Source organism: Nicotiana tomentosiformis, chromosome 10 (genome assembly GCF_000390325.3).
Source record: "Nicotiana tomentosiformis chromosome 10, ASM39032v3, whole genome shotgun sequence".
NCBI classification, from domain to species: Eukaryota; Viridiplantae; Streptophyta; class Magnoliopsida; order Solanales; family Solanaceae; genus Nicotiana; species Nicotiana tomentosiformis.
In genome coordinates this window covers 49,788,254-49,798,818 of record NC_090821.1, presented here as the reverse complement: position 1 = coordinate 49,798,818, position 10,565 = coordinate 49,788,254, and the positions used below count along the sequence as shown (strand labels likewise).

Sequence of the window (10,565 nt, the reverse complement as noted above, 5' to 3'; positions counted from 1 at the left end):
CAAATGATTCGAAACTAGTCAAACAACGTGCAAATTAATCAAAATATACTCCAATGCTTGCAATTTAACAATTTATTAAAATTCCTAACTAAGCTCGAAAAATCGATAATGGGGCCCACGTCTCGGAATCCGACGAAGCTCACAAAATTCAACAACCCATCTAATTACAAGTTTAACCATACTAATTTTACTTAAATCCAACTCCGAGTCGGTATTCAAAACTCAAAAATTTATTTTATGAAATTATTAAAATTTCCTTCGATTGCTCTTAAAGATTCGATAATCATACACCAAAAATGAAGATTAATTCATGAAATATAATCACAAGGGAGTCAAGAACACATACCCCAAGTTGTGTGGAACAATTCCCCTCCAAAGTCGCCCAAACCGAGCTCTAAAATGCTCAAAATGAGAAACAACTCGGAAACTCTCATTTTTAACACTGCCCAGGCATTTCCAGACATGGGCATCCGTTTTTGCGGAAAGAAATGTGCTTATGCGGACATCACTTACCCAGCGAGCCTCCGCTTCTGCGATCCCTGCCCGCATCTACGCAATCACAGGTGCGGAAAGCCCATCGCACTTGCGACCTCTGCTGAAATCTTCCAACTCCGCACCTGCGCTTGAGCTGCTGCACCTGCGGCCAAGACCCTCACAGGTGCGATCGCACCAGAGGGACTACAACTTCAGCAACCTCACAACTCCAATTCTTGATCCGTTAATCAACCGGAACTCATCCGAGGCCCTCGGGACCTCAACCAAATACACCAATAAATCCTAAAATATCATACGAACTTAGTCGAAACCTCAAATCACATCAAACAACGCTAAAATCACGAATCATACCCCAATTCAAGCTTAATGAAACTAAGAATTTTCAACTTTTACATTCGATGTCGAAACCTATCAAACCAAGTCCGATTGACCTCAAATTTTGCACACAAGTAATAAATGGCATAACAGACCTATTCAAATTTTCAAAATCGGATTCCGACCCCGATGTCAAAAAGTCAACTCCCCGGTCAAACTTCCAAACTTAAATTTCTATTTTAGCCATTTCAAGCCTAATTTATCTGCGGACTTTCAAATAATTTTCGGACATGCTCCTAAGTCCAAAATCACCATACAAAGCTATTGGAATCATTAAAATTCTATTCCGGGTTTATTTACACATAAGTCAACATCCGGTCAATCTTTTCAATTTAAGTTTTTATCTTGGAGAGTAAGTGTCTCAATTCATTTCAAAACCTCACTGGACCTAAATCAATTTTCCTGGCAAGTCACATAACAACTGTAAATCATAAATTGAGCAGTAAATAGGGGAACAAGGCTGTAATACTCAAAATGACTGATCGGGTCGTTACAATAATCTTTTATGGATAAATTTTATAAATGATCATATACCTGTGATTTTATTTGCCAAAGTCATATAATTATATTTTCTCACACAAAAGTCATAAAACTTTCACTACCTCACTTATAAAATCATAGCTACCTAAAAGACAACTCTCCTGTAATATTTTCTTATTTTACATTTTGTATTTTTTAAATTCAGTCTAATAAATTATGATTCAATTAAAATATGAATGACCCAATTTGACCTGATCCAACCCGATATCCATACCCACAAATTAAATATTCCCCCAAAATATGATACTCCTCACTTCTCTTCTCTAGTGGTCTTTCGGGGCTCTCAAGAAGTGGTAACCAAAATACAAACTACTTCTCAGTTCTCTTCTCAATCAATGGTGTTTTGGGGCTCTCAAGCAATGATCTTTCGATGCTCTAAAGTCAAAAAGATGGCTTCCTCTCTATCTCAGAGGAGTACTATAAGGGACAACCATAATACTTTTGCTGCACTTAGTGACCATAAAAATGCTTTTGGTTTATTTAATGACCATAAATATGTGTGAGATGTCAATATTTCTTTTGTACGTTAGTTGTACACATTTTAGATTTCAAGATTTTCTACTTGGAGGCCTCCTTGGCCTAGATTTTATGATTAAGAAAGGATGTAAGAACGAACATCGGTTCGCACGGGCCTTCAGGAGTCATGTGTCGGTTGCACCTCCCAAGGTTGGGGTGTAATGAACTTGGTATCAGAGGAGGCCGTGTCCTAGTAAGTCTGCAAGCCGTATCTGGTAAAGTCTTATTTATGGGTATGTCGTGCACCATACTTATAAACATGAGGCTACATGATATTTATGATGAAATCCTTTCTTTTTAATCTAGATCGTGCGATAGAGCTGAGTTGTAAGTATACGTTTCTAATTTTTATCTTGTTTATATCTATAGCGATGCCTACCACGAGACGACAGACAATTACTTAGGGATTGAAAAAGAAGCAGGAGAAGGTACTAGCCAGGTGCCACCTGCCACTATGGGTCAACATGGACCATACGATGAGTCTGGAACTCAGGTTTTGGGAACACCACCACTACCCCCGGAACAACATATAGAAGCTAATGTACCTCTAATCCCTCCTCTGGTTGTTTTCGAGCAAGATTTAGATATGATAAGTGCAGTGCAGTTGTTGACTCAATTAGTGGCTTCTCGGGCCTAACGTCAGGCCCATGCCACCTCAGATAAAGCAGTCAGTACGAGAGTTCGTGTTTCATTAATTTGGACCCCCCAGTATTTACAGGAATAGATCCAAACGAAGATCCTCAGGACTTTTTACATCAAATGCAGCAGACTTTGTGAGTTATTCATACCACTTATACAAAGTCTGTAGAGCTTGCTTCTTACAGATTGAGGGACATAGCCGTGATATGGTATGAGGCTTGGGAACAGTCTAGGGGATCTCTTGCCCTAGTAGCAAGTTGGAGAGAATTTTCTAAGACATTCTTGCAGCAGTATTTGCCCGTTGAACTCTGCCGAGCAAGACAAGATAGATTCTTACTATTTGGGCAAGGTAATATGAGTGTCCGGGAGTACAACATGTAATTTAACTCCCTGGTTAGGTATGCTCCTTCGGTCGTGGCCGAGATGAGTGATCGGGTACATCGGTTTGTAGGCAGTTTGGGACCATATCTAATAAATGAATATACCATAATTTCTCTGAATTAGATTATGGATATTGCTCGTACTTAAGCCTATGTGCAGAATTTAGAGGATTGTAAAAGGCTACAACGAGCCGCTCAAGAGTATGGCCAGGGCGAACATAAGAGAGCACGGTCTAAAAGTGATATGGGAGAGTCACGATATGAGTTTAGATCTCAGCTTCCCCAGCATTCGTCTCATCCTGTGGCCAGTGAGACATCACAGTACCAGGGTCAACGACGTGATTAGATAACTTACTATAGTTAGGGTCAGAATCCCTAAGGACAGAGCTCTTAGTATAGTGGATACCATAGTAAAATGAGGTCCCCAGCACTGCATTGTGGCTGATGTGGTAGAAATCATTTTGGGCATTGTCGCCAAGGTTCACATTTATGTTATTCTTGTCGGCAGCCCGACCATATCATGCATTTTTTTCCAATCAGAAATGTGGGTGATGTGATGCCGCCAATGGGATTAGCAGTAGCTTCTTCATCGATAGCACATCCTCGTGAACAAGGTATACAACCGCCGATAGGAAGGGGTCGAGGTAGAGTTGGAATGTCTAGCCCGGGTGGGCAACAACAAAATCGTATCTATATGTTATTAGGTTGTCAGAATCTGGAGTCCTCACCAGACGTGGTCATAGGTATACTATCTGTATTCTCCCATTTCCACTTTGTCATACATTTCCCCATTCATTGCTAGTAAATGTGGTAAAGTACCTGAATTGTTACGTCGACCATTTGAAGTGTCCACCCCCATGGGCAAATATGTGATAGTTAGGATGGTATATCGAGGTTGCAATACCTCAGCTGATTTGAATGAAGTAGACATGGTGGAATTCGACATCATTATGGGCATGGATTGTCTAGCCTCTTGTTATGCTATAGATGATTTTTGGAAGAAAGTTATTCGTTTTTTCTTTCCGGCAGGACCCGTTATTGAATGGAAGGGTGATGTTGCAGCGCCAAAAGGGAAGTTTATTTATTACCTTAAGGCTCGAAAGATTATCACAAAAGGATGTTTCTACCATTTGGTGGGGGTGCAAGACACAAAGGCGAAGCAACCCACCCTTCAGTAGGTTCCGGTTGTTAATGAATTCTATGATGTGTTCCCCGATGAGCTCTCAGGTATTCCACCCTAGAGGGAGATGGAGTTTTCCATAGATGTGCCACCCGATACATAACCAATATCTATTCTCCCGTACATGATGGCTCCTATCGAGTTGATGGAACTAAAGGATAAGTTGAAAGACCTTATTGATAAGGGATTTATCCGACCCAGTAGCTCCCTGTGGAGAGCCCCAGTGCTATTTGTTTTTAAGAAGGATGGTTTGTTGAGGATATGTATTGATTATTGACAGCTGAATAAGGTGACCATTAAGAATAAGTACCCGCTCCCAAGGATCAATGATTTGTTTGATCAATTGCAAGTTGCTAGGTGTTTCTCAAAGATCGATCTCAGATCTGAATACCACCCGTTGAGGATCAAGGGAGAAGATATTTCAAAGCCAGCCTTTCGGATCAGATAAGGCCATTACGAGTTTCTCGTTATGTCCTTTGGACTAATCAATGCACAAGTGACTTTTATGGACTTGATGAATCGAGTGTTTAGGCCATTATTGGATATCTTTGTGATCGTGTTCATCACTGATATTTTGGTGTATTCTCGGTCATAAGCAGAGTACGCGGAGCATCTGCGAAGGGTTCTACACACACTCCTAGATCACAAGTTATACACCAAGTTTTCCAAGTGCGAGTTCTGGTTGAACTCGGTGGCTTTCCTGGGACATATAGTATCCGGTGAGGGTATCAAGGTTTATAGCCAGAAGGCTAAAGCAGTTAAAATTTAGCCAAGGCCCACAACTCCTACCAAAGTACGCAGCTTCTTGGGCTAAGCTGGTAATTACTGGAGGTTTATGGAGAATTCCTCATCCATAGCTGCTATATTGATGAAGTTGACACATAAGGCCTCTAAATTTCAGTGTACTGACACTTGTGAGATGAGCTTCAAGGAGTTAAAGAACAAGCTAACCTCAGCACCAGTTCTCAATCCTCCTGAAGGAACCGAGGGGTACGTTATATATTGTTCTAGAGTGGGATTGGGTAGTTTTTCAATGCAATACGGGAAAGTTGTTGCTTATGTTTCGAGGCAACTGAGGAGACGACTTGGAGTTAGCAACTGTTATAGTTTCCTTAAAGATGTGGCGTCACTACCTTTAAGGAGTTCATGTCAATATATTCACCGATCACAAGAGCTTGCAATACATATTCAAGAAAAATGAGCTGAATTTAGGACAGTAAAGGTGGCTATAATTGTTAAAAGATTACGATGTTGATATTTTGTATCACATTGGGAAGGCCAATGTTATGGCTGATACATAAAGTCAAAAATCCCTGGGCAGTCTATGACACGTGGAAAATCATAAGTTGGAGATGACCAAGAACTTGTATCGGTTGACCAACTTGAGTGTACAATTGATCGATACCGGTAGTGGAGGAGTCACAATTCAAAATGCTGCCGAATCCTCGTTAGTAGCTGAAGTAAAGGCATGACAATTTGAACATCCAGCCTTGGTAAAAATAAGAGAAAGCATTCCCTATCAAAGGAAACAAGTATTCCGGTTATCTGAGGATGTAGTTCTTAGATACTAGGGCCGATTATGTGTGTCGAATGCCTAGGGACTCCAAGAGCAGATCATGGTAGAGGCTCATCGATCCCGGTATTCTGTTCACCCGGGATCAACTAAGATGTATCACGATCTTCGACAGCTATACTAGTAGGTCGGCATGAAAAGGAACATTGCTGAGACGTCACTCGATGTCCAAATTTCCAAAACATTAAGGTTGATCATTAGACACCAGGAGGGTTGCTGCAAAATATGAAAATTTGGATATGGAAATAGGAAGTGGTCAACATAGATTTCATTACCGGACCACGATCACTCTGAAGATTTGATTCCATATGGGTTATCATGGATCGAATCACCAAGTCAACTCATTTCCTACCAGTAAAGACTGCCTTCTCAGCTGTGGATTTTACCGAGCTATACATTAAAGAGATAGTTCGACTTCATGGGGTTTCGGTTTCTATCATATCAGACAAAGATGCCCATTTTACAGCTAACTTCTGGAGATCATTCCAAAAATAATTGGGTACCAAGATCAACCTTAGCATAACTTTTCATCTACAAATAGATGGCCAGGCCGAATGCACCATTCAGACGCTCGAGGACATGTTACGAGTATGTATTTTAGACTTTAACAGAAGTTGGGTAGATCATCTATCGCTCATCGAATTTGCTTACAATAATAGCTATCACGCTATCCTTGAGATGGCACCATATAAGGCCCTATACAGACGGAAGTTATTAGGTCCTATTGGCTGGTTCGAGATTGGTGAAACAAAGTTATTAGGTCCTGAGTTGGTGAAACAAGCTTTAGAAAAGGTGAAAATAATTCGAAGTCAATCATGGACCGCTCAGAGCAGGCAAAAGTCTTATTTGGATAACCGACGACGAGATTTGGAGTTTGATATAGAAGATTATGTATTATTAAGGGTGTCACTTATGAAAGGCGTAATGAGATTTGGCAAGAAAGTCAAACTCAATCCCCAGTATATTAGATCATTATCAAATTAATTTAGAAAGTCGATTAAGTATCTTATAAGCTTGAGCTGCCCCCGGAATTGGATGCAGTGCATCCGGTATGCCACATGTCCATGCTTCGAAAATGCTTAAGTGATCCATCCCATATTACCCTTATTGAAGATATTCAAGTCACAGATGACCTATCCTACGAGGAAATTCTGACGGCTATCCTAGATCGTCAAGTGCGCAAGCTGCGAACCAAAGAGGTAGCTTCAGTTAAGGTACTTTGGAGAAACAATAACAAAGAGGAGCTGACCTGGGAAGCTAAAGATGATATGAAATCCATGTACCCCTATTTTTTTCGGGATGCGGGAAGCAACAATGAGGCCACCATGGAAGGCAAAACCCTAGAAGATTTAAGAAGGTTTGCAAGGAGTAGATATGACCAAACATTTGAGGACCAATGTTCTGAAAGGGGGATGGTGTTACACCCCACACATAAAATAAAACTCGGTAAGTTTGACCTCTAACGCGGACAATTAGCTGGTGACACATATGGAGATAGAAGGGTTGAAATAGGGTCACATATTTCAGTGGCCTTGTGCCATATGTCCTAGAGGGTGTTGTAACTGGGGCGGGCGACCCATTTTTCATGTGGAGCGGTGAAATTTCCTAGGCTTGATGTGGTATATAAAGTCAGAGTGGCTCCTTTTTCTCTCATTTAGAAATCACCCATTTTAGTTTGCATCCTAAATGCTCTCAACATCCCTTCAGAATTCCTAAACAGTCTAGGTCAAGGTAGAAGGTGAATTTAGTAGGATCTAGCATGAAGAAACTTAGAATCATCACTGTGATATCTATTTCCTGGTTGTTTTGATTCTGGAGATACGTTGAAGGTAGAAGTAACCTAGCTAGTTCGGCGACAAGATAATGTAAGGCATATTTCTTTCGTGGCATGATTTGGTGTAAGTCTCTCTCTCTATCTTTCTTCGTCTAAAGGAAACCTGTAATGTAAGGATTTGGTTGCTCTGAGTCCCTCACGATGGCATTGTCCCTGTTCTTACACATTCTTGTTGATAACATTCCTTTTAAAATCTAAAATGTTCCCAGTTGGTGTCCTGAGGTCGGAACATATGGTGCTTTCTAAGTTTAAACTTATTATTCCTTGAAATTTACATTTTATATATATATATATATATATATATATATATATATATATATATATAAAAGTCGGCCGGGTACGACACCTATTGTGTAATCATTGATGAATTGGGTATGATGAAACAATGCTACCGAGCCCTTGTGTGGCCAGGTACGATGATGCATGCTGTGAGAGTTCCAATTCCTTCTAAGGCCGAGTACAACCGAGATCTCCTAAGGGCGGGTATGATCAAGTCCTCTACGAGGCCGGGTATCGAGTGATATGATATGAATCATTATGGCATCTTTTTGAGACCTGGTACACCGAGTTTTGTGAGACCGGGTACGATCGAGGTGTCCTAAAGTCAGGTACGACCAAGTTCTCTACAAGGTCAGGTATAGAGTGATGTAATTGAACTGCGCCCCAAAAAGAGGCTGAAGATATGTATATATGAATATTATAATTAATATATGGCACTAGTGAGTGGCTTGGTTTTATAAAAGCTTGCGTACATTCTTGATTCCTGGTTCATTTATGCGTGAGATGTCAACGTTTCTTTTTGTAAGTCAGTTGTATACATTTTAGATTTCTAGCATTTCTACTTGGAGGCCTCGTTGACCTAAATTTTATGATTGAGAAAGGATGTAAGAGAAGATGTCAGTTCGTACGGGCCTTCAGGCGTCGTGTGCCAGTCGCACCTCCTAAGATTGGGGTATGACAGAATGACTCCAAACAAGGTAAACACTATTATTTTTTGTTTGTGTTGCCTTTTTGAGTGTGAATTTTAGTTGGCGACACTAATTGTGGGGCAGAGCTTTGCTTTATTTTAGTATTTTTGTTTATATTGTGACAATGATTGTGGGCTAGGGTTTAATCTTTATTTTAGTGTTATTTTGTATATTTGGATACTAATTGTGGGGTTAGAATTTTTTGATATTATTAATAAAATTTTTGTGCTTCTAAATTGCATGCATCTCTAGGGTTCAAGTATCAATTTGGGTCTCTCGTTTAATGAAAGCTCTGAAGATGATGTCTTGAATTTGAAATTTTTTTGAGTAGAATTTAATATGGTAAGGGTGTTGGGGATGGTAGTGATGATGATGACTTTAGTGACCCTGACTATAATTTAGAAGATGGTGATGACGACTTTCAGGGTAATGGATGAGGGGAAGATATCTAACGAGGAAGATGATGAAGAGGAGACAGTTCACTATGAAGAATATGATGAGAAGAATCATAAAGATAACATAAGTCTGGAACTTGGAATGAAATTTAGTAGTTTGAAGCAGTTTAAAAATATTTGTAGAAATTATGGTATTAAAAGCAGGTTTCAGTTTAAATTCTCTACAAATGACTAGGAGAGAGTGATATGTAAATTCAAACATGATAGATATCCTTTTAGAGTGTATGCTACTACAATAAGTAAGACTGATCCAACTGTTTAGATCAAGTCTTGTAATTTGGAGCATATAGGTGAAAATGTGTTTGACAAATTCCATATGAATACTAAGTGGCTTGCTAATAGGTATTTTAGTACGTTCATAGATGATCCATCATGGAGTGTGGATGATTTAAGTAAAGCTGTTAGAAATGATTATAATTATACAATTAGTTATATGAAAGTTTGGAAGGTCAATATGGCATAAAAATTATTTTATGGAGATGAGAGAACCCAATATGCAAACTTGTTATCATATAGAGAGTATTTACTAAAAATCTATCCAAGCTCTACTGTAATTTTATGATGGATGAAGGCAGATGTTTTGGGTTTTATGTTTATCTTAGAGCACTTAAGAATGCTTTCAAGTCTGGTTGTAGACCATTTATTAGCTTGGATGACTATATGTTAAAGAAAAATTATGGAGGAGACTTGTTGAATGAAGTGGCTATTGGCCAAATAATTTCTAATAGCATATGCAGTCATAGCTGAAGCTGAAAGTAAAGAAACTTGGAGCTGGTTTCTTGTTAACCTGGGAGTGGATTTGGAGATTCAGAACAATCACCATATATTATTTTTATCAGACAGACATAAGGTAATATTATTTATTTAGTTTTTTACTATGTTTTTATTATATTTTATACATTGTTCTTTATTTTTTGTTTTATAATTTTTTGAAGGGGCTGATTGGAGCTGTGAAGGATTTGTACCTAATGTTGAACATCAGAATTGTGTTAGGCATATGTATTGGAATTTCAGACAAAAATACAAAGGAAATTTTTTAAAAAACTTAGTTTGAAATGAGGCAAGGGCGAGTAATAAAGTATTGTTTAAGAAGTTGAGGACAAAGAGGTAAGAGAATGGTTCAATCACCCTGAGAGACCATTCAATACTTGGACTAGAGCATTATTTAATTGTCATACCAAATGTGACACGTTGTTGAACAATTTAAGTGAAAGCTTCAACATGTAATTATTATTTTGCATTTCCTTATGTACTTTTATTTTTTAACAATATACTAAATTATATAGTTTTTAGATATATACTTGATGCTACAGACAAGACCATAATAACTATGATAGAAATGATCAAGAACAAGTTGAAGAGGAGGTTTTTCAAAAAATATAAGAGTGAATTGTGAGATACCCATGGCCAATATGCCCTAAGATTGAAAAATACTTGTTGAAAATTAGGATGGAGGCAACAAAGTTTCAACTTAATTTTTTTGGAGCTCCTTTAGGGTCTTAGTTAAAGGTTTCGGAGGGCCGTATATTGTTGATATGTCTAGCAAGACTTGTACTTGTAGAAGGTGAAATTTGACTGGATTGCCTTGTCATCATGGTATGGTTAGTATT

General features: G+C 38.8%; 1 long non-coding RNA gene across 1 annotated transcript; it reads left to right on the top strand.

Annotated features, from left to right (window-relative positions):
- The first annotated feature begins 8,492 nt into the window (after positions 1 to 8,492).
- LOC138900589 (uncharacterized) lies at positions 8,493 to 10,044 on the top strand. Its single transcript, XR_011411715.1, has 3 exons — positions 8,493 to 8,509; positions 9,684 to 9,805; positions 9,891 to 10,044. It is a non-coding gene; the product is annotated as an uncharacterized lncRNA (long non-coding RNA).
- Positions 10,045 to 10,565: the final 521 nt, after the last annotated feature.